Here is a 23,742-nt window from a genome sequence, read left to right on the forward strand (position 1 = left end):
AAAAGACAGTACTGTGCAGCCGTCTTCAAATCAAATCAAATCAAATCAAATTTTATTTGTCACATACACATGGTTAGCAGATGTTAATGCGAGTGTAGCGAAATGCTTGTGCTTCTAGTTCCGACAATGCAGTGATAACCAACAAGTAATCTAACTAACAATTCCAAAACTACTGTCTTATACACAGTGTAAGGGGATAAGGAACATGTACATAAGGATATATGAATGAGTGATGGTACAGAGCAGCATACAGTAGATGGTATCGAGTACAGTATATACATATGAGATGAGTGTGTAGACAAAGTAAACAAAGTGGCATAGTTAAAGTGGCTAGTGATACATGTGTTACATAAGGATGCAGTCGATGATGTAGAGTACAGTATATACATATGCATATGAGATGAATAATGTAGGGTAAGTAACATTATATAAGGTAGCATTGTTTAAAGTGGCTAGTGATATATTTACATCATTTCCCATCAATTCCCATTATTAAAATGGCTGGAGTTGGGTCAGTGTCAATGACAGTGTGTTGGCAGCAGCCACTCAGTGTTAGTGGTGGCTGTTTAACAGTCTGATGGCCTTGAGATAGAAGCTGTTTTTCAGTCTCTCGGTCCCAGCTTTGATGCACCTGTACTGACCTCGCCTTCTGGATGATAGCGGGGTGAACAGGCAGTGGTTCGGGTGGTTGATGTCCTTGATGATCTTTATGGCCTTCCTGTAACAACGGGTGGTGTAGGTGTCCTGGAGGGCAGGTAGTTTGCCCCCGGTGATGCGTTGTGCAGTCCTCACTACCCTCTGGAGAGCCTTACGGTTGAGGGCGGAGCAGTTGCCGTACCAGGCGGTGATACAGCCCGCCAGGATGCTCTCGATTGTGCATCTGTAGAAGTTTGTGAGTTCTTTTGGTGACAAGCCAAATTTCTTCAGCCTCCTGAGGTTGAATAGGCGCTGCTGCGCCTTCTTCACGACGCTGTCAGTGTGAGTGGACCAATTCAGTTTGTCTGTGATGTGTATGCCGAGGAACTTAAAACTAGCTACCCTCTCCACTACTGTTCCATCGATGTGGATAGGGGGGTGTTCCCTCTGCTGTTTCCTGAAGTCCCATCGACCTGGCCAATGCTTTCGACTCTGTCAATCACCGTATTCTAATCGCCAGACTCAACAGCCTTGGTTTCTCTAATGACTGCCTCGCCTGGTTCACCAACTACTTCTCTGATAGAGTTCAGTGTGTCAAATCGGAGGACCTGTTGTCCGGACCTCTGACAGTCTCTATGGGGGTGCCACAGGGTTCAATTCTCGGGCTGACTCTTTTCTCTGTATATATCAATGATGTCACTCTTGCTGTGGGTGATTCTTTGATCCACCTCTATGCAGACGACACAATTCTGTATACTTCTGGCCCTTCTTTGGACACTGTGTTAACAAACCTCTAAACGAGCTTCAACGCCATACAACACTCCTTCCGTGGCCTCCAACTGCTCTTAAATAAAATGAAATGCATACTCTTCAATCGATCTCTGCCCACGCCCGCCCGCCCAACTAACATCACTACTCTGGACGGTTCTGACTTAGAATATGTGGACAACTATAAATATCTAGGTGTCTGGCTAGACAGTGAACTCTCCAATCCAAAGTTAAATCTAGAATCGGCTTCCTATTCCGCAACAAAGCCTCCTTCACTCATGCTGCCAAACACACCCTCGTAAAACTGACTATCCTACCGATCCTTGACTTCAGCGATGTCATTTACAAAATAGCCTCCAACACTTTACTCAGCAAACTGGATGCAGTCTATCACAGTGCCATCCGTTTTGTCACCAAAGCCCCATATACTACCCACCACTGCTCTCGTTGGCTGGTCCTCGCTACATATTCGTTGCCAAACCCACTTGCTCCAGGTCATCTATATAAGTGTTTGCTAGGTAAAGCTCTGCCTTATTTACATTTACATTTAAGTCATTTAGCAGACGCTCTTATCCAGAGCGACTTACAAATTGGTGCATTCACCTTATGACATCCAGTGGAACAGCCACTTTACAATAGTGCATCTAAATATTTTAAGGGGGGGGGGGGGTGAGAAGGATTACTTTATCCTATCCTAAGTATTCCTTAAAGAGGTGGGGTTTCAGGTGTCTCCGGAAGGTGGTGATTGACTCCGCTGTCCTGGCGTCGTGAGGGAGTTTGTTCCACCATTGGGGAGCCAGAGCAGCGAACAGTTTTGACTGGGCTGAGCGGGAACTGTACTTCCTCAGTGGTAGGGAGACGAGCAGGCCAGAGGTGGATGAACGCAGTGCCCTTATTTGGGTGTAGGGCCTGATCAGAGCCTGGAGGTACTGAGGTGCCGTTCCCCTCACAGCTCCGTAGGCAAGCACCATGGTCTTGTAGCGGATGCGAGCTTCAACTGGAAGCCAGTGGAGAGAGCGGAGGAGCGGGGTGACGTGAGAGAGAACTTGGGAAGGTTGAACACTAGACGGGCTGCGGCATTCTGGATGAGTTGTAGGGGTTTAATGGCACAGGCAGGGAGCCCAGCCAACAGCGAGTTGCAGTAATCCAGACGGGAGATGACAAGTGCCTGGATTAGGACCTGCGCCGCTTCCTGTGTGAGGCAGGGTCGTACTCTGCGGATGTTGTAGAGCATGAACCTACAGGAACGGGCCACCGTCTTGATGTTAGTTGAGAACGACAGGGAGTTGTCCAGGATCACGCCAAGGTTCTTAGCGCTCTGGGAGGAGGACACAATGGAGTTGTCAACCGTGATGGCGAGATCATGGAACGGGCAGTCCTTCCCCGGGAGGAAGAGCAGCTCCGTCTTGCCGGTTCAGCTTGAGGTGGTGATCCGTCATCCACACTGATATGTCTGCCAGACATGCAGAGATGCGATTCGCCACCTGGTCATCAGAAGGGGGAAAGGAGAAGATTAATTGTGTGTCGTCTGCATAGCAATGATAGGAGAGACCATGTGAGGTTATGACAGAGCCAAGTGACTTGGTGTATAGCGAGAATAGGAGAGGGCCTAGAACAGAGCCCTGGGGGACACCAGTGGTGAGAGCGCGTGGTGAGGAGACAGATTCTCGCCACGCCACCTGGTAGGAGCGACCTGTCAGGTAGGACGCAATCCAAGCGTGGGCCGCGCCGGAGATGCCCAACTCGGAGAGGGTGGAGAGGAGGATCTGATGGTTCACAGTATCGAAGGCAGCCGATAGGTCTAGAAGGATGAGAGCAGAGGAGAGAGAGTTAGCTTTAGCGGTGCGGAGCGCTCCGTGATACAGAGAAGAGCAGTCTCAGTTGAATGACTAGTCTTGAAACCTGACTGATTTGGATCAAGAAGGTCATTCTGAGAGAGATAGCGGGAGAGCTGACCAAGGACGGCATGTTCAAGAGTTTTGGAGAGAAAAGAAAGAAGGGATACTGGTCTGTAGTTGTTGACATCGGAGGGATCGAGTGTAGGTTTTTTCAGAAGGGGTGCAACTCTCGCTCTCTTGAAGACGGAAGGGACGTAGCCAGCGGTCAGGGATAAGTTGATGAGCGAGGTGAGGTAAGGGAGAAGGTCTCCGGAAATGGTCTGGAGAAGAGAGGAGGGGATAGGGTCGAGCGGGCAGGTTGTTGGGCGGCCGGCCGTCACAAGACGCGAGATTTCATCTGGAGAGAGAGGGGAGAAAGAGGTCAGAGCACAGGGTAGGGCAGTGTGAGCAGAACCAGCGGTGTCGTTTGACTTAGCAAACGAGGATCGGATGTCGTCGACCTTCTTTTCAAAATGGTTGACGAAGTCATCTGCAGAGAGGGAGGAGGGGGGAGGGGGAGGAGGATTCAGGAGGGAGGAGAAGGTGGCAAAGAGCTTCCTAGGGTTAGAGGCAGATGCTTGAATTTAGAGTGGTAGAAAGTGGTTTTAGCAGCAGAGACAGAGGAGGAAAATGTAGAGAGGAGGGAGCGAAAGGATGCCAGGTCCGCAGGGAGGCGAGTTTTCCTCCATTTCCGCTCGGCTGCCCGGAGCCCTGTTCTGTGAGCTCGCAATGAGTCATCAAGCCACGGAGCGGGAGGGGAGGACCGAGCCGGCCTGGAAGATAGGGGACATAGAGAGTCAAAGGATGCAGAAAGGGAGGAGAGGAGGGTTGAGGAGGCAGAATCAGGAGATAGGTTGGAGAAGGTTTGAGCAGAGGGAAGAGATGATAGGATGGAAGAGGAGAGAGTAGCGGGGGGAGAGAGAGCGAAGGTTGGGACGGCGCGATACCATCCGAGTAGGGGCAGTGTGGGAAGTGTTGGATGAGAGCGAGAGGGAAAAGGATACAAGGTAGTGGTCGGAGACTTGGAGGGGAGTTGCAATGAGGTTAGTGGAAGAACAGCATCTAGTAAAGATGAGGTCGAGCGTATTGCCTGCCTTGTGAGTAGGGGGGAAGGTGAGAGGGTGAGGTCAAAAGAGGAGAGGAGTGGAAAGAAGGAGGCAGAGAGGAATGAGTCAAAGGTAGACGGGGGAGGTTAAAGTCGCCCAGAACTGTGAGAGGTGAGCCGTCCTCAGGAAAGGAGCTTATCAATGCATCAAGCTCATTGATGAACTCTCCGAGGGGACCTGGAGGGCGATAAATGATAAGGATGTTAAGCTTGAAAGGGCTGGTAACTGTGACAGCATGAAATTCAAAGGAGGCGATAGACAGATGGGTAAGGGAGAAAGAGAGAATGACCACTTGGGAGAGATAAGGATCCCGATGCCACCACCCCGCTGACCAGAAGCTCTCGGGTGTGCGAGAACACGTGGGCGGACGAAGAGAGAGCAGTAGGAGTAGCAGTGTTATCTGTGGTGATCCATGTTTCTGTCAGTGCCAAGAAGTCGAGGGACTGGAGGGAGGCATAGGCTGAGATGAACTCTGCCTTGTTGGCCGCAGATCGGCAGTTCCAGAGGCTACCGGAGACCTGGAACTCCATGTGGGTCGTGCGCGCTGGGACCACCAGATTAGGGTGGCAGCGGCCACGCGGTGTGGAGCGTTTGTATGGCCTTATCTCATCTCACTGGTCACCATAGCAACACCCACCAGTAGCACACATTCCAGCAGGTATATTTCACTGGTCATCCCCAAAGCCAACTCTTCCTTTGACCGCCTCTCCTTCCAGTTCTCTGCGGCCAGTGACTGGAGCGAATTGCAATAATCTGTCACGGATATCGTCCTCTTCGTCTGAGGAGGAGTAAGGATCGGACCAAAGCTCAGCGTGGTAAGTGTTCATGATGATTTTTAATTCAAACTCAGAACACTAAACAGAAAATAACAACGTGAATTTTCAAAACCGAAACAGTACCATGTGGCCAGAACACTCACACGGAAACAAACACCCACCAACTAAAAGTGAAACCCAGGCTACCTAAGTACGATTCTCAATCAGAGACAACTAACGACACCTGCCTCTGATTGAGAACCATACTAGGCCGAACACAAAAACTAACATAGATAAACAAACATAGACTGCCAACTCCAACTCACACCCTGACCATACTAAAACAAAGAATAAAATAACAGAACTATGGTCAGAACGTGACATAATCACTGAAGTTCACTAACTTCAAGCGTCACCTGTCAGAGCAGCTTACCGATCGCTGCAGCTGTACACAGCCCATCTGTAAATAGCCCATCCAACCAACTACCTACCTCATCCCCATATTTGTTTTTCTGCTCTTTTGCACACCAGTATTTCTACTTGCACATCCTCATCTGCACATATATCAGTCCAGTGTAAATTGCTAAATTGTAATTACTTTGCCACTTCTGGCCTATTTATTACCTTACCTCCTTACTTCATTTGCACACACTGTATAAAGATTGTTCTATTGTGTTATTGACTGTATGTTTGTTTATCCCATGTGTAACTCTACGTTGTTTTTGTTGGACTGCTTTGCTTTATCTTGGCCAGGTCGCAGTTGTAAATGGGAACTTGTTCTCAACTGGCCTATCTGGTTAAATAAAGGTTACAAAAAAATGTTAAGGCTGTCACGAGAGAGACTACCAACAGAGAGGGGAGATCATGCAATCAAAGCCATGAACTCTCACTCTCACTAGCAACCAAGAAGTCACTCACTTAATACACAGGGCAAGGCAAGCAGCTTTTAATCAGCAGAAGTTGCAACCCTACTTGGTGGAGTATAATCGTTCAAGGCTGTGTGTGTGTGTGTGTGTGTGTGTGTGTGTGTGTGTGTGTGTGTGTGTGTGTGTGTGTGTGTGTGTGTGTGTGTGTGTGTGTGTGTGTGTGTGTGTGTGTGTGTGTGTGTGTGTGTGTGTGTGTGTGTGTGTGTGTGTGTGTGTGTGTGTGTGTCTGAAACTGTGCAGTAACAGTTAGCTATGAGCAGGCTACAAAATATCTAGGGAGAAAGTAAATCCTAGGTCTACTGAGACAGATTACCAAACTAAATGAAAACACAATGCGCCTAACTGTTCCCATTCAATTTGATCCTGTACATGCTTTTTTTGTTGGCTGTACCTTAGTCAAAGTAGTGTAAGTGAAACATGCAAATGTGCAATAGACTAGGCTACAGACAAAGAGGCTTCTCACTTCTCAGACTGCTTCAAAGCCTTTATAGATTATTTGCGTAATTATTTATTGCCATTTGAGCTAAGAAAAACTGAGGAGACGATTTGAAGAATAATACAATATGCTATTCTACTGCCGTGGTGAAATATAGAAGAGTACAACTGAAGATTGATGATCATCTCAGTGCATCTAAAGCCACAAAGCTGAGCTCACACTCCCAACCTCAAAGGACACCACAATGAAGCTATGCTTGATATCCTGTTTTAAAAGGGACTTTTGTTAGAGACTAAGACTAAGCAAACCATACGCTACAGGATATGAAAAATTTGAAGAGAACTTGGTGAAACATTTAACATTCTAGTGTGGTAATATGTTTCGGAGGCGGGGGGATTATGAACACTCAAATTTGACAGCACTAACAACTTCTGCTGTATACGCGTAAACATGTCAACAACAGAGCAACTTTGAGTTGAGCCTCTATGTAAGGGCAAAAGATGAGATTTCACCCACAAGCCTACACTGGCTCCAGACACCCGGTCAGCTTGAGATCATACATATTGCACCATCATACATAATGCACATAATTGGCTATACTTCACCTGATTTCACATTAAGTATGCATAACCCCGGTTTATTTGCTAATGTAAGCCTCTTCATTGTCACTGCATTTAAGTGCATGCAAGCAACCAAGAAGTTTATTAATATGATTGTTTAGATCTATTTATAACACTACAATAACATATGCCTGTAAAGTAAGAATAAAGTACATCAACATTACTTAGAAAAACGTAGATAATTGACATAATTTAAAAGTATTATTTTCTAAATTACTTTATACATTTATTTTCTTTTTTTTACTTGTCATATATGCGTCTCCAAATACTAGAACGTTTACAAGAAAACCGTTTCTCACCTTTAGGAGGTCGGTGCAGCGAGTGTCATCAATTATTATTGCAATTTAAAAAAAAACTGATCCGGAACATTCAGTAGCGAGCGAACAACGTCCAGAAATCATCGCACTCGCAGCCTCCAGTGATGTGTGCTATTTGTGCCCTGATCAAGTTATCCTCTATCATGTGATGCAGTTTAAAAAACTGAAATCCATTATAGCTTCACAAATTGGTGAGGGTTTGTTTCAATGTGTATAAAATGTGCACACTGTTATAGATTTGTAATATTAATACCTGTAATTAAACCTGTTGGTTATCATATTAATTCTCGTTCAGATAAAACAATATGTCTAGGTACAGTACATCAACGTAGTTGGCCATCGATTGGCTGAAAAGTCCCATGTGATTTCTCATTAACCAATCAGAATTTGGGGAAGTTGGCGTGTCAGTTTGTTGTCGCTAAATTTATTTTCATACTGATAGAATTTGTAGTTTTATGTAGAGTCTGATTGCATCGCTTTTATGGTTGTGGTATGCTTTAGAATACTACAATATGCGCCATTTGCAAATGGGAAATTAAACAGTGGTTGCATGAAGTCACTGGCAGTTTCATGCTGTCTTATCTTTTTTTTTCTTCTTGATTTTTCAGTCCTTTAACGAGTCGAATATAGCTACGTATTTCAACACAAACGCATTTGAATACAGGCGGTCAAATGGAACTGTGAGTGAGTGACGAATCCGCACTGTGTGAAGGTGTGAACGGTGACGTTCAACATGTCAACCACTAAGGTATGGTAATAAACTAGTTGGGGGTGTTAGCCAGCTAGCTACGTTTCCTTACCAACACATGCTACATTTAGTTATCACTAGTCAGACGAATTGATTGATGGCTCGAGCTAACGTTATACGTTATGTCTTTGCTTGATACTGTAAATCAGGTTTTCCCAAAACTGCCCCCCCCCCCAGTTGATTCAAATAATTCAAGATTGATAATAAGTAAGGGCACCAGCTCTAGCTCTAACTGTTCATACAGCAGGCCTTAATGCTCAAATCTGTGGTATTTTTCAAATCCGTTTTGGAACTGACTGCCCAAACAGCACGTGACCAAATCTCACAGTCATTTGCTGACATGGCTACACTAGTTGCCATAGTAACGATGGGTGTTTGCACAGTGGTGTAGGCTGATTGGTGGTGGTGGTGCTTGTGCTCCCTATTGCTCAGACTATATTGGGGGGGGGGGGGGACTCACCATTGAGACCGGGGTCTTATACTCAAGGGTGCCCTGTGAACATGAACACACAATTATGGGGACCAGCGAGACCATATTCAAGATGGCCTGAAAGGCTATTCCATGAGATAGTGGCATAAAAACTAAACACATTTTCCCAGCTCAGTGGAGACCCACGGGTTATACTCAAGGGTGCCCTGTGAACATGAACACACAATTATGGGGACCAGCGAGACCATATTCAAGATGGCCTGAAAGGCTATTCCATGAGATAGTGGCATAAAAACTAAACACATTTTCCCCAGCTCAGTGGAGACCCACGGGACCTCCAGAACTAGCCAGTCCAGAGAGCGGGTCTGAAAATAGCTGGATCTCCAATTAATATGTGAGCTGAAGTAGTGGGGGAGTTTCTGAAGAACCGCTTTATATACAAAACGTAGCCAATACTGAGCCCTTCTGGTAGTCAGAGACTACCAGCTAACAGAACTATACAAAATGCATTGATGTGTACGAAAATTGTCCCCAGTTCTAAAACTCAGTGCTGAGTCATAGACTGTGTTTAAAGGTTTAAAACAGAGGCTGCTAGCTAGCTATGTTATTCATCAGTTAGCCTTGTTTGCTTACCAACAAATGGTATTGAGTTATTACTAGTCAGATGAATTGAGTTAATGTTATATGTCCTATACTGAACAAAAATATAAATGCAACATTTCAATGATTTACTGAGCTACAGTTCATATAAGGAAATCAGTCAATTGAAATAAATTCATTAGGCCCTAATCAATGGATTTCACAGGACTGGACATGGGCACAGCCATGGGTGGGTCTTGGAGGGCATAGGCCCACCCTCTTGGGAGACTGGCCCACCCATTGGGGAGCAAGGCACAGCCAATCATAATTAGTTTTTCCCTACAAAAGGACTTAATTACTGACAGAAATACTCCTCAGTTTCATCAGCTGTCTGGGTGGCTGGTCTTTTATTTTTTATATTTTTTATTTCACCTTTATTTAACCAGGTAGGCTAGTTGAGAACAAGTTCTCATTTGCAACTGCGACCTGGCCAAGATAAAGCATAGCAGTGTGAACAGACAACACAGAGTTACACATGGAGTAAACAATTAACAAGTCAATAATACAGTAGAGAAAAGGAGAGTCTATATACATTGTGTGCAAAAGGCATGAGGAGGTAGGCGAATAATTACAATTTTGCAGATTAACACTGGAGTGATACATGATCAGATGGTCATGTACAGGTAGAGATATTGGTGTGCAAAAGAGCAGAAATGGTGGAACAAACTCCCTCACGACGCCAGGACAGCGGAGTCAATCACCACCTTCCGGAGACACCTGAAACCCCACCTCTTTAAGGAATACCTAGGATAGGATAAGTAATCCCTCTCACCCCCCCCTTTAAGATTTAGATGCACTATTGTAAAGTGACTGTTCCACTGGATGTCATAAGGTGAATGCACCAATTTGTAAGTCGCTCTGGATAAGAGCGTCTGCTAAATGACTTAAATGTAAATGTAAAAAAGTAAATAAATAAAAACAGTATGGGGATGAGGTAGGTAAAAATGGGTGGGCTATTTACCGATAGACTATGTACAGCGGCAGCGATCGGTTAGTTGTCTCAAGATGATCCTTCAGGTGAAGAAACTGATTGTGGAGGTCCTGAGCTGGCGTGGATATATGTGGACTGTGGTTGTGAGGCCAATTGGACGTACTGACACATTCTCTAAAATGAATTTGGAGGCAGCGTATGGTAGAGAAATGTGACTGGTTTCAGATATCATGGCACATGAAAGTTCACATGTTCCATAAAGGCATTTCTGCCAAAAAACGCATTTTGATTCAATTTTTTAAAACTTTTAAATGGCTCTCCTGTGAAGTAGTGACCAGAGACATCACGAGCCTAGTTGGTTTAGCCACAGAAAAAGTGAGCAACCTTCCTGCTAGCCATGATTGGCTGATATAATGAGTGGGCTGGACAGGCGAGAGATGAGTTTGGATTGGTCTGCCATATAGCACACTTATGTCTATTTGAGCTGGTCAGTGTAGGTAATCCTGTCTAACGCTGCTTTAAATATATATATATATTGCGTAGTAGAACTGAATAAGTGCTGCTCTCCACTTTCTGGAGGACCGAGTATTGAAATCAGTGGAATTAGAGTATGATAGCTAAGGAGATGGATAAAACACCTGTCTCCGGATTACGTCTTCAAACTAAGGGAAACCATGGCATCCATGACAGGGAGAATCGTCCATCCAGGATTTATACGTGTAAAATAGTCTAGCTAGCTACATTTTTTGGATATTACATGTTTCTAATTTTGACAAATTTGTTTTCATTTCAAGTTAGTGTACTGTTAGCTAGCTAACGTTACGTGTATGATCTTATTTTTTGTATCTCAACCATTTACTTTGCTAGTAATGTTGGCAAGCTAACATCGAACTCGGTTGGTTAGCTAGCTACAGATTAATGCAGGGTAGTAACGTCATGAGTTGGGATTATGGTTCATCGTTTACCTAGCTACATGTCTTAACAAAAGACTCCACTATGCAAGTAACCATTTCAATAGAATGCCGACGTAGAATGCGACGTAGCTGGTAAATTCACTCTGCCTATCTACTCTGATTTCAGAGAACTCTCGTCAGAGTGTGCCAGAGCGCAGAATAACTGACGAATTTACGAACGCACAACACTCGTTGAATATGGCCGATGTCAGTAAATGTTGGCAAAAAAACGTAAATGGTTGCCAGCAGCACAGTTGCAGTCACCAACGCTCTGGATAACATCAAAACAGCCTAACTAGTTCTGCTAGTGTAACCGATGTGAACAGGCTAACTAGTTAGCAGTGGTGCACGCTAATAGCATTTCAATCGGTGACGTCACTCACTTTGAGACCTTGAAGTAGTGGTTCCCCTTGCTCTGCAAGGGCCGTGGCTTTTGTGGAGCGATGGGTAACTATGTTTCGTGGGTGACTGTTGTTGATGTGTGCAGAGGGTCCCTGATTCGAGCCCGGGTATGGGCGAGGGGACGGACTAAAGTTATACTGTTACACTAGCACGAGTAGCAAGCTAGCCAACATTAGCCAGTTAGCTTGGGTGCTTGACTTGGGTGCTTGACAGAACGCTCAGATCAACCCTTAAAGAGATGATGGGGCTAAAGCTTAAGAGGGTGTGAACGATGCTGAATGGGTGTAGACAAAGAAGAGCGCTCAAGTAGGTACCAAAACATTCAAAGGCCATTTTCTCAAAAGTGAGTTTACACATTTATCAACTTTCAAAGCAGAATGACTTTCTCATTGTTCCTCAGATGCAGTGTATAATATACCATTTTGCTACTCTGCGTCTTTGCTTTTATCCAATGTAAAAAACACTATTTCAAATGTTGCTACATAATACCGAATCAAGGCAGTCGGTCACAAATTAACATTCAATTTTCTGGTAACAGCTCTGGTGGACATTTCTGCAATCGGCAATATCACACTCCCCAAAACTTGAGACATCTGTGGCATTATGGCATGTTTTAGAGTGGCCTTTTATTGTCTACTGCACACGGTGCACCTATGTAACGACCATGCTGTTTTATCAGCTTCTTGATATGCCACACATGTCAGGTGGATGGATTAAAAGGAGAAATGATCACTAACAGAGATGTAAACAAATTTGTGCACAAAATTTGAGAAGAAATCAGCATTTTGTGCTTATGGAAAATATCTGGGGTCTTTTATCACCTCATGAAACATGGGACCAACACATTACGTCGCATTTATAGGTTATATCATAATCAAGTACTGGAAGAACGATCTTCTTTCTACATTCCAAAGTGAGGCAGGATTTATTTCTATAAAAGAAACCATTCTTAATTCTCCATGTTTTTTTTCTTTGTCCATTTTTCAATGTTTGTGTTAAAAGAGAGCTTATCGTCAATCCAAATACCCAAGTACTTATAATGGAGAACTTGATCAATTTGGGCAGCCCATTAAAGTAAATCAGATTTGACCATTCAGACACAAGTCGCATGGCCAGCAATCAGATTTGATTATGATTTCAAACCACCTACGTAGGCTTACCGGTACAGTTGCAAAGAGCCATTCATTCATTTCTGCAGCCTGCCTGTCAGATCTGACAGATGTTAGCTAGCTAACTAGATCAACAATGTAAGGCCCTAGTTCATGAGTGTGGAATATCAAGATTGTTTCGATATCAGATGAGATCCATATTCAGATTGAAGGGCATGTCATGACAAATTGACACAAATATTATCAATCAGTCACAGAGCTGCAGTGGTGGAAAACATACCCAATATTCATTGAGTAAAAGTAAAGAGAGGCTATATGCTGTTGCATGTTCATGTGTGGAGAGCATGGAATAGCGGTTATTCTTGGAAAAAGTTATATTTTTAAATCGAGCTCAGCTTAAAAACAACATGTTATTTTGCCAATATACTTAAGGCAGTGGTGGACAAAGTACCCAATTGTCATACTTGAGTAAAAGTAAAAATACTTTCATATAAAATCAGTAAAAGCTAGTCACTCAGTAAAATACTACTTGAGTAAAAGTATCAAAAGTAAAAGTATAAATAATTTCAAATTGCTTATATTAAAGCAAACCAGACGGCACAGTTCTTGTTTTTGTTATTTGACAGATAGCCAGGGGCACACGCCAACACTCAGACATCATTTACAAACAAAGCATTTGTGTTTAGTGAGTCCGCCAGATCAGAGGCAGTAGGGATTCTCAAATCAGTGGTATTTTTATATGTGTTCTCTTGATATATGCGTGAATTTGAACATTGTCCGGTCCTGCTAAGCATTCAAAATGTAATGAGTACTTTTGGGTTTCAGGAGCAATGTATGTGTCACAGCCTTTGAATGAAGAGGACCAAGGTGCAGCACGGTGTGCGTACATATTCTTTTTATTAGAAAAGACTGCAAACAAAACAAACCGTGACGCTAAAGGCTATGTGCCATAAACAAAGTCAACTTCCCACAAAGACAGGTGAGAAAAAGGGCTACCTAAGTATGGTTCTCATAGACAACAATAGACAGCTGTCCCTGATTGAGACCCCTACCCTGCCAAAACATAGAAATACAAATAATAGAACATAGAATACCCACCCCAAATCACACCCTGACCAAACCCAAAATGGAGACATAAACAGGATCTCTAAGGTCAGGGGGTGACAGTATGGAGTAAAAAGTACATTATTTTATTTAGTTATGTAGTGTAGTAAAAGTTGTCAAATGTAAATAGTAAAGTACAGATAACCCAAAAACTACTTTTAAGTAGTACTTTAAAGTGTTTTTACTTAAGTACTTTACACAACTGCAGAGCTAGCACACAAGATCACACATCTCTTTCAAAAGAAAAGGAGTCCTGCTCTCGGACCAGCTTCATCCAGTAAAATCTTACCATAACATTAGAATTATTTCACAATACTGATGATGGATCAGTTCCTAAAGAGATATTACCAACTACGGCTGCAAATATTGAGGGGGCTTATTCCGTTTACCCAATAATAAGTCACAAAATCACTGATAGTGCATCATTAGCCTACACATCATTAAATATATTGAGAGAAATTACAGACTGTAGCCTTACAAGTAGAAAAATAGAACTCAATTGACTGAACATAAAATGTCTTGAAATAGGCCTGTAGCCTTCTGTTTATATTTTTATGCAGTCATCTCTGCCATTTGAATCATATGTTTATACGTCACTAGTTTTTATCAATTTCAAAGACATTGGCATCTTTGTTCTGAAGTCTGAAATCACCAGAAACAGAGAGATGGATAAACCATGTGATTATATGTTTAGCGGAGATCTTCCTGTGTATAAAATTACCCAGGGGGGAAAAAATGCATTACATGACCCACATAGCTGTTCTAGTGGTCTAAGTGCAACGTCAGTAACAATGGTTTTGGGAAAGAGCACAGAGATTTAATGATGCTCCTACGAAGGTTCTAACGATGAACATAGATTTAAGATGCTTTTGGGAAACCGGGCCCAGATCAATGGCAAAGCCTTTTCCAAAACTGGCACCAGAATGACACACAGATTAACAAACAAACTAAATTCTCTCAAGACAGGAATGTCCTATCAACATGACATTTTCAGGAGTACTACTGAATAAAAAATTCACGCTCTGAATGGCACACATACACAATCCATGTCTCATTTGTCCCTAGCCTTAAAAATCCTTCTTTAAGCTGTCTTCATCAACACTGATTGAATCATATTTAACAAGTGACATCAATAAGGGATCATAGTTTTCACCTGGGCAGTCTATGTCAAAGAAAGAGCAGGTGTCCATTAACCTTATGTACACTCAGTGTATATGTGGAGTACAGAGATGGGGTAATCATTAAAAGAATCATCTTAACTACTATTTTTACAGACAGTGATTCCATGCAACTTATTATGTGACTTGTTAAGCAAATGTTCACTCGTGAACGTATTTAGGCTTGCCATAACAAAGAGGTTGACTACTTACTGACTCAAGACATTTCAGCTTTACATTTTTTATTAATTTGTAAAACTTTCTGAAAACAAAATTCCACTTTGACATTGTGGGGTATTGTGGTAGGTCAGTGGCACAGAATCTCAATGTAATCCATTTTAAATTCAGGCTGTAATAAAACAATATTTGGAAAAGTCAAGGGGTGTGAATCATTTCTCAAGGCACAATGAGCAATATGTTTGGAACGTCAAAATAATGCTTTTAGTTCATTCATGGAAATACCAGTCGATGTAAATGCATTTGACCATCATACTTATCTGGCTATAAGGTTATTTTGCATAAATGGGAGGAATTAAATTGGCATGTGTGTATTATCGTTAGTCGTCATGTGTCTTAGGCTGTGTCTACACTTGACACTTACATGTGACTTCTGCTATCAGAATATGAAGAGCGCATTGAAAAGACGGGTCTAGGTGCACAAAGGTCACTTTGTGGGCTGATTGTGTTCAGATCTGGCATTGTGTGCTGATTTCTCCTCAGTCTGGAAGCAATTAGGCTACCCGAAAGCGCGAGTTGTAGCATTCTTCCTACAAGTCTCCAGAAAACGTGTGTTTTGGGACCAAGAGGCACCTTTTCATTATAATGTTGGAGGAAATACGGTTTTAGCGTGCGAGGAACATGTTTGCTGGCCTCTTAAATGCTAACCAGAGGTGTGTGGTTGTGGGCGTGGACAATGGCAAAGTTTTAGATGCCCTCTTCTTGGCCGCAGAGACAATTTTGCTGTTTTAAAGCTAATTTCCTGCATTTCTACACATTTTGCCATGGGGCAGAGAGAAATGTTTCAGTTTTAAAGACAAATACCTTCTATTATACACATTTTGCGATAGCATAAGAACAAGGCATAAGGCATAAGCCATCTGAGTGACTCAAACATAATAAAATCATTTGGTGGGGGGCCCTATGACATTTGGGAAATTTTAGATTCTCCCTGACTGTCTAGTTTTTATTTTGGTGATTGTTAGTTCTCAAAGATATTGTAAAAAACATATTGCTCCATTATCTTTTTTTTCTTCCATACATTATCTTATTGTAGTCGACAAAGTTTACGAAAATAAATGTAATATTATTTTTGCAGTGTGGGCCGCGATTTTAGTGGCTGCCACGATTTAGCAGCGGTGGTGCACCACTGCTAAATGCATATAGGGGAAACACTGAAGTTTTATTATGTTACTACTCTTTGCTTAGATGGCTATATGCTGCTACGTGTGGAGAGCATGGAAGAGCGGTTATTCTTTGAAAAAGAAGGGAGAGTGCTATACTCTACTATGGCTCAGACATGGCCACCCAGAACAACTCTGAACTTCAATTTTGGGGGGTTATTTGGCAAATACTTTAGGCAGTGGTGGAAAAAAAAGTACCCATTTGTCATACTTTAATAGAAAATGACTTGAGTAAAAGTGAGTCAGCCAGTAAAATACTACATGATTAAAAGTATTTGGTTTTAAATATACTGAAGTATCATAAGTAAAAGTAGAAATCCTTTCAAATTCCTTATATTTAGCAAAACAGACAGCACAGTTCTGAGAAATGAAGGCTGTTCCATGTGAGAAATTGCCAAGAAACTGAAGATCTCATACAACGCTGCGTACTACACCCTTCACAGAACAGAGCAAACTGGCTCAAATCAGAATAGAAAGAGGAGTGGGAGGCCTTGGTGCACAACTGAGCAAGAGGGCAAGTACATTAGAGTGTCTAGTTTGAGAAACAGACACCTCACAAGTTCTCAACTGGCAGCTTCATTAAATAGTACCCGCAAAACACCAGTCTCAACGTCAACAGTGAAGAGGCGACTCCGGGATGCTGGCCTTCTAGGGTTCCTCTGTCCAGTGTCGGTGTTCTTTTGCCCATCTTAATCTTTTATTTTTATTGGCCAGTCTGAGATATGTCTTACAACTCTGCCTAGAAGGCAAGCATCCCGGAGTTGCCTTTTCACTGTTGACGTTGAGACTGGTGTTTTGCGGTACTATTTAATGAAGCTGCCAGTTGAGGACTTGTGAGGTGTCTGTTTCTCAACCCAAAGTACCATTGGAACACAGGAGGGATGGTTGCTGATATTGGGCCTCTGTACGCCTATGTAGATGTTCCATTAAAAATCAGCCGTTTCCAGCTACAATAGTCATTTACAACATTAACAATGTCTACACTGTATTTCTGATCAATTTGATGTTATTTTAATGGATAAAAAATTTGCTTTTATTTCAAAAACAAGAACATTTCTAAGTGACCCCAAACGTTTGAACGGCAGTGTATATTTTTTAAATTAATCTATTATTACAGTACCAGTCAAAAGTTGGACACTCCTCCTCATTGCAGTGTTTTTCTTTATTTTTACTATTTTCAACATTGTAGAAGAATAGTGAAGACATCAAAACTGTGAAATAACACATGGAATCATGTATTAACGAAAAAAGTGTTAAACAAATAAAAATATATTTTTATATTTGAGATTATTCAATGTCGCCACTCTTTTCCTTGATGACAGCTTTGCATACTCTTGGCATTCTCCCAACCAGCTTCACCTGGAATGCTTTTCCAACACATGAGTTCCCACATATGCAGAGCACTTGTTGGCTGCTTTTACTTTACTCTGTGGTCCAACTCATCCCAAACTCTCTCACCCAACCTCAATTGAGGTTGGGTGATTGGAGGACGGGTGATTGGAGGCAAGGTCATCTGATGCAGCACTCCATCACTTTCCTTATTGGTCAAATAGCCCTTACACAGCCTGGAGGTGTGTTTTGGGTCATTGTCCTGTTGAAAAACAAGTGATAGTCCCACTAAGCGCAAACCAGATGGTATGGCGTATTGCTGCAGAATGCTGTGGTAGCCTTGCTGGTTAAGTGCCTTGAATTCTAAATAAATCACTGACAGTGTCAACAGAAAAACACCCCCACACCATCACACCTCCTCCATGCTTCACGGTGGGAACCACACATGCAGAGATCTTCCGTTCACCTACTCTGCATCTCACAAAGATTTGGGCTCATCAGACCAAAGGACAGATTTTCACCGGTCTAATGTACATTGCTCGTGTTTCTTGGCCCAAGCAAGTCTCTTCTTATTGGTGTCTTTTAGTAGTGGTGCTTTGCAGCAATTCGACCATGAAGACCTGATTGATACAGTCTCCTCTGAACAGTTGATGCTGAGATGTGTCTGTTACTTGAACTCTGTGAGCATCTATTTGGGCTGCATTTTCTTTAACTAAAATGAATTTATCCTCTGCAGCAGAGGTAACTCTTGGTCTTCCTTTCCTGTGGCGGTCCTCATGAGAGCCAGTTTCATCAAGAAACTTTGAACGTTCTTGATATTTTCCGCATTAACTGACCTTCATGTCTTGAAGTAATGATAGACTCTCGTTTCTCTTTGCTTATTTAAGCTTTGACCACCCATAAATAAACTGTATATTGGATGTCTGATGTCAGTTTAAACATGTGTATTGAACATATACATAAATCACAAATGTATCATGTTGCAAAATAGCAACATCTGTGTCTATCACTGGTTCTGTATTTTATTTGAATTAAATACAATTATATGGTTAAAAATGTATTTATTATTATTATTGTCTCTCCAGCCTGCACCGGTGCAAGCCCTCCACATGGTGGTGCTGCAGGGGAAAGGAACCAAAGCTCCTCTACAGGGACCTCTCAGCTACCTGGACCAGAGCAAGAGGTCCACACCATTTCTCACTGCTGTATGTATACTCAACACACACCTTCACATCTTTGTGAAAAATATATGTATAATTCTCTAAGGGCTCGTTTTCCAGACAGAGTTTAAGCCTAGTATTAGACTAAAAAGCATGCTTAATGGAGAATCTCCATTGAAATAGCTTTTTAATCCAGGACTGGGCTAAACTGGGAAACTGGCCCTACATTTTGAGACGGTGTAAGTTCAATTTCTGTGTTTTTATGTAAGAGATAGTTTCAGTGGCAGACGTTGTTCTCTGGGCGGCCCTCTACCCAATCCTCTCGGACAGCAGTCTGGTGTCAGGTGAGTTTTAAGTGTTTTAAAGTGAACAATGGATCTACAGTAGTTTAGTTTAAGTGTAATAAATGAAGAGTTATGTTATAACACTTCATATATGGTAGGTGAGCAAACGAAGGTGCAGCACTGGTTTGAGCATGTGGGCGTGCAGGCAGCCTGTGAGTCAGCAGCCCAGACGGGGAAGGGACTGATGCTTTGAAGACGTACATGCAGAGACAGCCAGCTACTCACCACGGCCAGTGTCAGGGTAGAGGCACAGAGCCATGCATTGGCCCTGAGGTAGGAGAAGACATCTGGGCCTGTATTCATAAAGTGTCTCAGAGTATGAGTGCTGATCAAGAATCAGGTACCCCTGTCCATAATCATATTCATTATTCTCTCAAAGGCAATTAACTGATCCTAGATCAGTATTCAGATGCTTAATATAGGCCTGATTTTATTTTATTTATTTGACCCTTTAGAAACACAATTCACACTACATTTAAAATAATTGAGGACAACACAAAGCCTTTTTCCCATTGTGGTCCTCTTTGGTTGGCTATACAGAGAAAAGGGGGAGAGGAGGTGAGAGAGTTGCCAAACTCCAAATCCACCCCTAGCGCTACTCTTCGGACAAGTAGGACTGATTCTGATGGTTTGGAAAATACTCTTCATAATTTGTTATTATGCTTTTATGATAGTTAAATTAGTAGGATTAGGCGTTTGGTCATATCGTTCACAACGGCAAGGAGGGATTTATTTTCTTGTCTTGCATGCCTCATTTCTGTCTTGGAATGCTTTCTGTATATATTTTTATATATTTTTATATTTTTCCTATGCTTTGAATGCTTTCAAATACTTTTCACTCAAATCCATATGTTTTGGTTTCAATACTTAAAAAATTATTGGTAGGTCCAGGTAGTCACAACAATAGATGGGTGTTGGTTCAATTGTGATTTTAATGAATGGAGTGAATTTGGAGCAGCAGCTTTTTGTCCTGTGAGCGCAGAGCATTTTTAGTGGAGTGGTAGGAAATCACATGAAGTGGTGCGCATCCATGAGCGATGAGCGGGATTTACAACCGCTCAACTTATCTGCTTTGGTCCAGACTCTGTCTGCCGCCAGATGGAATTGTATTATAACATGTCATTCCTCTGTCTGCCGCTAGATGGAATTGTATTAAAACATATCATTCCTGTATTTGACGGCCAGGTAGAGCTGTATAACCGTTACACGGTGTTGTGTCCCCCTGCTCTGGTCAACCACCTGGTACCTACAGGTAACACACACATACACCAGACAGTCCAGTACATTTATGAAGCACAATACTTATTTTATTATTCTAGCTATGTGATTGTTGCTAAATTCTCTATTTTAGAAGACTTGCAACGCTATTCATGTGGTTCTTACACCTCCTTTAGTTGAATGCACTTGAATTGTTAAATGCTCTAGATAAGAGCGTATAAACAGCTGCTCAAGGAGTTTAATTTAAATCAATCTATATGAATTTAGCTCAGAGTACCTGAACTACGAGGACACAAGTTCTCTAAGATTAAGTGGTGGGTTTGGTGACATGGCCAAGGAAACAGGCATCCCATCTGACATGTGGTGTTTCTACCTGCTCTTCCTCCGCCCCGAGGGACAGGACTCTGCCTTCTCCTGGGCCGACATGGCCATGAAGATAAATTCTGAACTGCTCAATAACCCGGGCAACATCATCAACAGGTTAGTAGAACCAGACCTTCATATAACGCATAGGTAGGGAGAGCGTTAGAGCTAGGGCTAGGGAGAGCGTTAAAGGCTTCGACAAGACTTTAATAACAGGTAGGGAGAGTGCTATACTATACTAGGGCTCAGACATGGCCACCCAGAACAACTCTGAACTGCTCAACAAGCTGGGCAACTTCATCAACAGGTAGGGAGAAAGCTAGAACTCAGATACTGAAGGGTCAGATGTTTTTCCAGGTCAGGAGAAAGCAGAGTACCAAGAACTGAGTATCTAAACCTGGAAATTACTAATCTATTATTCAAGTAGTTTAAGTAGCTGGCTAGTAGCTGATTAATTTATATTAAGTCATTAATAAATTATAAGTATTGGAATAAATCATTTAGCCCCATCTAAGTGCTGAAGTCAACACATTGGGAATGGTAAGGAGGTGATGAACTCTTATTCGCCTTCTTTCTTTCTCTCTCTCTCTCACTCCCCTCCCTTGTCCCTCTCTCAGAGCTGGTGTTTGTCAGTAAGTTCTTTGAGAACTGTGTCCCTGCTATAGGGCTTCAGCAGGAGACTGTTGTCCCAGGTGGGATGGGAGCTGAAGCAATACATCAACCTCATGGACAAAGTCAAGTAAAGAACAGGCTACACACACACACACATACACAAACACACTGTAAACAGGCTACACACAACCAAGTTACACACCAACAGACTATCAACGTGTTGTTATGCATTTATAAGCTAAGTAGTATTTCTCCTTAAAAGTTGAGATGATAGCATTACTGATCCATATAGACTGTTAAATGGGTGATGCTATCCCATCTCTTTTCTTTTCTGGAAGAAAAACTATTTAGTACACACCAGTGTTTCCTCTGGAAAATGTGTTAGCTGTGGGGGAAAAGTTAGTGGGGGTTTAAGGGTTGGTCCCATCTTTTTTGGGGGGTTCCGGGGTCCTCACCCCCATAACAAAGTATTTATAAGTACTGAAAATATTGATTCTTGTAACTTTTTAAAAGGAAAAAAACTTGAGTGCTGCAGCTATCTAAAGAAACATAACAGAGACCTTCGTTCTGAAATAAAAAAGTTTATCTTGACAAAATAAACAGGAACATTTGACTGAACATGAATTAGAGCCCACTAATCAATGTTAATCACAAAAGTAGGGTGTTGGAAATCTCTTTCCAGGTTCTGCCAAAAACCTTGTTTTGACATTACAGCTTTTGTCAGAGAACTTTTTTCTTCTGGGCTTCTGTAAAAAGATTTCCAACACCCTCCTGTAATTGAGCTCCTTGATGGGTGAGCCGTTAATGGAGAGCTGCATGCAGGCGGCTAGATGCTCTCCATGCAGTCTGTTCCTCATGTCTGTTTGACCTACAATAAAAGAAAGAATAATAAGAGATTGGAGAGGAACAAAGAGGATCTACTTTCACATTGAAATGTTCTTACTCGTTTCATTGCAGAGAAGTCCCTCTCACAATTAACGTAAGACACAGGTAAAGTCAGTGCAATTGCTGCCAGCTGGCTAAGGCAGGGGTAGACTGCCCCCACTCGTCAAACTGCGAGGTCAGCATTGTCATTGTCGCCCACTGGTCCAACCCCAGAAATACATGAAAAACAAAAAGGTGTACAACATTAAAGAAGAGCCAACAGAGTGGTAGTTCAACAGGAAAAAGGGTTGGGCAACACTGGCCTAAAATGTCCTCTTCAAAAAATTGTCACACTCATGCCATACCTTGAATGATCCAGGGCCACTCTTACAGCACAGCAGCCTCTAGCACTTGCAATAACTGCCTGGAGAGGAGGGTCAGGTTAGAGGTGCTTATCCTCTCACTACAGAACGCAGACTGATGTCCCAACACACTGAAGGCCCCCGAGAATCTCCAGGTGTTGGAACCTCCAGTCCAACATAATATGGATCTATGACCTAATGACAGCACAAAGCAGAAAATAAGTGATTAATAGCTGTTTGTTTTAGTTTATCCAACACACCCGATGTAACATTGGTTTCATCACAGCATTTGAAGACAAATGTTTTTACCTCCTCTCTGAACTGCTCCCTGTCTTCTCTCTCTCCTCCTTGATGTTGATTTTTAAAAATTTAACTAGGCAATTCAGTGAAGAACAAATTCTTATTTTCAATGATAGCCTAGGAACAGTGGGTTAACTGCCTGTTCAGGGGCAGAACAACAGATTTGTACCTTGTCAGCTCGGGGATTTGAACTATCAACCTTCCAGTTCCAACTTCCAACTAGTCCAGGGTACTATGGTGTTGAATGCCGAGCTGTAGTCGATGAACAGCATTCTCACATAGGTATTCCTCTTGTCCAGGTGGGTTAGGGCAGTGTGCAGTGTGGTTGAGATTGCATCGTCTGTGGACCTATTTGGGCGGTAAGCAAATTGGAGTGGGTCTAGGGTGTCAGGTAGGGTGGAGGTGATATGGTCCTTGACTAGTCTCTCAAAGCACTTCATGATGACGGAAGTGAGTGCTACGGGGCGGTAGTCGTTTAGCTCAGTTACCTTAGCTTTCTTGGGAACAGGAACAATGGTGGCCCTCTTGAAGCATGTGGGAACAGCAGACTGGTATAGGGATTGATTGAATATGTCCGTAAACACACCGGCCAGCTGGTCTGCGCATGCTCGGAGGGCGCGGCTGGGGATGCCGTCTGGGCCTGCAGCCTTGCGAGGGTTAACACGTTTAAATGTCTTAATCACCTCGGCTGCAGTGAAGGAGAGACTGCATGTTTCCGTTGCAGGCCGTGTCAGTGGCACTGTATTGTCCTCAAAGCGGGCAAAAAGTTATTTAGTCTGCCTGGGAGCAAGACATCCTGGTCCGTGACTGGGCTGGATTTCATCTTGTAGTCCGTGATTGACTGTAGACCCTGCCACATGCCTCTTGTGTCTGAGC

The 23,742-nt window shown here is 42.7% G+C and overlaps 1 protein-coding gene and 1 long non-coding RNA gene across 9 annotated transcripts in view; one reads left to right on the top strand and one right to left on the bottom strand.

Annotated features, from left to right (window-relative positions):
* The window catches only part of LOC124031645 (rho GTPase-activating protein 15-like), a 66,579-nt gene extending 58,830 nt beyond the window's left edge, over positions 1 to 7,749 (bottom strand). For 2 of the 4 annotated variants that reach the window (XM_046343139.1, XM_046343140.1), the window contains exon 1: positions 7,424 to 7,748. The gene's annotated coding sequence lies outside the window, so the exon portion shown is untranslated. Of the gene's footprint in view, positions 1 to 7,423 lie in introns of all 4 variants that reach the window. The other 2 variants (XM_046343143.1, XM_046343142.1) reach the window with 2 other exon arrangements.
* A 155-nt stretch (positions 7,750 to 7,904) lies between these two features.
* On the top strand, positions 7,905 to 23,189 carry LOC124021188. Of its 5 annotated transcripts, none has more exons than XR_006836220.1 (5): positions 7,905 to 8,189; positions 18,729 to 18,848; positions 19,073 to 20,399; positions 20,633 to 20,845; positions 21,346 to 23,189. It is a non-coding gene; the product is annotated as an uncharacterized LOC124021188 (long non-coding RNA). The 5 variants fall into 5 exon arrangements; XR_006836218.1 differs by having other exon boundaries at positions 19,073 to 19,775; positions 20,333 to 20,845; XR_006836215.1 differs by having other exon boundaries at positions 19,073 to 19,147; positions 19,246 to 20,845.
* Positions 23,190 to 23,742: the final 553 nt, after the last annotated feature.

This window comes from Oncorhynchus gorbuscha, linkage group LG03 (assembly GCF_021184085.1).
Source record: "Oncorhynchus gorbuscha isolate QuinsamMale2020 ecotype Even-year linkage group LG03, OgorEven_v1.0, whole genome shotgun sequence".
Lineage (NCBI taxonomy): Eukaryota > Metazoa > Chordata > Actinopteri > Salmoniformes > Salmonidae > Oncorhynchus > Oncorhynchus gorbuscha.